This window comes from Myodes glareolus, chromosome 10 (assembly GCF_982192425.1).
Source record: "Myodes glareolus chromosome 10, mMyoGla1.1, whole genome shotgun sequence".
In the NCBI taxonomy this organism is placed as follows: domain Eukaryota; kingdom Metazoa; phylum Chordata; class Mammalia; order Rodentia; family Cricetidae; genus Myodes; species Myodes glareolus.
Window position 1 is genome coordinate 7,479,020 of NC_142035.1, and position 3,142 is coordinate 7,482,161.

At 40.3% G+C, this 3,142-nt stretch overlaps 1 non-coding gene across 1 annotated transcript; it reads left to right on the top strand.

Moving 5' to 3' along the window:
* Nucleotides 1-2,265: 2,265 nt before the first annotated feature.
* On the top strand, nt 2,266-2,368 carry LOC125405104 (U6 spliceosomal RNA). The gene has a single exon (XR_007233458.3). It is a non-coding gene; the product is annotated as a U6 spliceosomal RNA (small nuclear RNA).
* Nucleotides 2,369-3,142: the final 774 nt, after the last annotated feature.

Sequence of the window (3,142 nt, forward strand, 5' to 3'; positions counted from 1 at the left end):
CTAGGCAGATGGAGACCCAATGCTGGTGAAGTCAGCACAGGGAAGTAGCAACAGGTGTTGGGATGGGAAAAGGTGGTTTCCGTATCACAGCAGGAGTTACAGTGCTTCTCTAGCCACTCATTAAGAACCACACTCTACTTGGGAAGCAGAGGCAGGTGGATGTCTGTGAGTTTGAAGCCAGCCTGGTAAACAGAGTGAGTACCAGGATAGCCAAGGCTACATAGAGAAACCCTGTCTAGAAACACCAAAAAAAAAAAAGAACCCGCCCTCATGCTTCTGAGGTCATCAGTCATTCTAATGACTCATCATTTCATGAATATTGAAAAGTGTCCACAAAATAGCATAAGAGGAACAAGACTATAAGTTGGTTAGAAACCATGTTTAGCTGAATATTAAATATGCAAAATCACAGTGGCCTGTGCAAGGAACTATTTTCTCTAAGTGAATTTGTACATGTTAAAGTCATAAAATGGTGATAAGGTTCTCTACCAGAGACAAGGTTCCTTCATGTCACCTCATCCACACGGTATCACTCTTATATATATAGTCCACAGCAGTACAGAGTGGAGGTCAGTGCTTCTCAACCTGTGAGTCTTAACCCCTCTGGTGTCACATGTCAGGTATCCTGCATATCACATATTTACATTATAATTTATAACAGTAGCAGAATTATACTTATGAAGTAGCAGAGAAATAATTTTATGGTGGAGATGGGTCATCACAACATGAGGAATTGTATTAAATGGTTGTAATATTTAAAAGGATGAGAACCGTTGGCTTAGGTCACAGGAAGAAAAACATAGTTTCCCTTTGAATGACTGACCAGTGAATTACATACATTACTTATTGCCTTATTGAAGTAAAGTGTGTGTGTGTTCTGGGGTTGTATAAGTCAGGTTTAAGTCACTGTCACAAACACTCATGATTATCAGTTCACAAAGAGAAAATGCTTCTATAGGTTCACAACTTGAGAGGCTCCAATGTGTGGTTCCGTGGTCACTTTGCTTTGGCACTATGGTAACATATCCTGACCACAAACAATCTTGCTCATCTCTTTACTAGGATGCAAAGACTTGTATTCATTTTCAAGGGCATTTCTCTGTTTCATTTTTGTTGCTATGATCAAAAATTCCTGACCAAAAGCAACTTAGGAGACAAAGAGGTTTATTTCATCTTACAATCCCAAGTTTCCGTCCATCATATCAGAGAAGTCAAGGCAGGAATGGCAAACATATAGACACATCAGGGTCACAGTCAAGGACAGAGAAGAAACAAATGAGTGTATACCAGCTTGCTTGGGCTTCGTTCAGCTTCTCTAGTCATAGAGTTCAGGACACGTGCCTAGGGAATGATGCTACCCACAGTAGACTGGGCTTTCCCACATCAATTAATTTAACTGAGACGATTCCCAGTAGACATCCCCACAGGCCAACCCAATGGGGGATTGTCTACATTGTTTTAGCTGTGAGGGTGTCTGTGGGGGATTGTCTACAAGAGTTTGGCCTGTGAGGAGGTCTATGGGGGACTGTCTACATTAGTTTGGGTGTAGGTGTGTCTATAAAGGATTATCTACTTTAGGTTGGCCTGTGGGATGTTTGTGGGGGGAAGTAATTTACACCTAATGCTATAAACCTGGTCAAAATCCCATGGCTAGGAAGGCCACAAGACCTACAGGTAATCTAATATTGTTACCTTGCTCGATGGAGATATTGTCAAACTGACTTCTAAACATCATGTTTATACACATGGTTTTAGTGTTACTCTAAACCTTAGACAGAGAAGATTATTTCTGGAACGGTCAGTAATTATTGCAGAGTCTCAGAACTGTTGTAAGTAAAGAGAATGAATGATTTATGACTGTTCAGTCCTAAATGGGACATCTATACCACTGCTCTTATCAGTAAAGGCTCCAAGAACATTGTGGACAAGGGAAATGAAGAAACATGGGAGCCAGAGGGTGGAAGGAGTGACGTGAAGGGCTATCTTATAATCATGATACAGCCATTCCCACAAAGTAGGGAAGACACTTGTTGGAAATGTCTGACAGATGGGGATGCTGAAGATACATACAATTACGAGATAGTATTTACATGCATGAGATTGCCAAAGAAGAAATGAAAGATTCTGTATTTTTTTTTTTAAAAAAGAATTGATCCCCTCCTATCTATCTCAGGTTCAAGTGTATAAGATGCAAATTCATTTGAAGAACCTCAAAACCTCTTTGAGTCTGCTCAGCTCTTATTGGACTACTAGATTCATTTTACCATGGTCACATGATTACCATATGTACTAAAATTGGAATGATACAAAGATTAGCATGTCCCTGTAGAAAGATAGCATGCAATTTCATGAAATGTCCATGTTTTTATGTGAAGGACAAAAGCCAAAGTCCTGGCAGAGACCTCAGGACATTAGGTATGTCAGGAGCATGGGAATATGTCAAAGAGAGTCACTAACAATGAGCAAAGTGGGTGCAACAAAAGGCTACATTATTGCAAACCCTTAGGCTGGGCTGCCTGAGTCCTGTGGAATTACTGAGTCACTGTGTAACCTGGTGGTCACACAGCCAGCTACAGCATTTTATCTGAGTTGTGTTTATTTCAGTCTTTGGTCTCATCCCTCCTTTCTACGCTTACTCTTTTTTTAGAAGGGAAATAACGTGTGTACTGTATTTTTTTTCAGCATATGATGAAAGCGTACAACTTTATCCTCGATTTCACAGGCGCTCACAGACAGACAACATTACCTTAAATCCCGGAGGAGATTTTAACCAGTGCTGGAACTCTTAAGATGCTATAGTCCCGGAGTTGGACTAAATGCAGCTTGTATCGTCGGGAATTAGGCTTTGGTGGTTGGGAGGATAATGTTGTGGTTTAAACTTTAATGGGACTTTCAGAAAACGATCAGTTCACGAGGATTAGGTCTCCATCGGTGGACCAGTTCATTGATCAATCCATACACTGATATCATTTTAGTTAGGTGACAGATACTAAGAGGTAGAGCTGATTGGATAAAGTAGATGATTAACAGTATGCCGTTGAAGGGTTAACTTTGAGTCCAATTTTTTCCAATCAACATACCATCCCTTTTGCTTCTTTTTTTCTAAGTCATATTGCTGTGAGACAAAACAGATTCTCCTGTT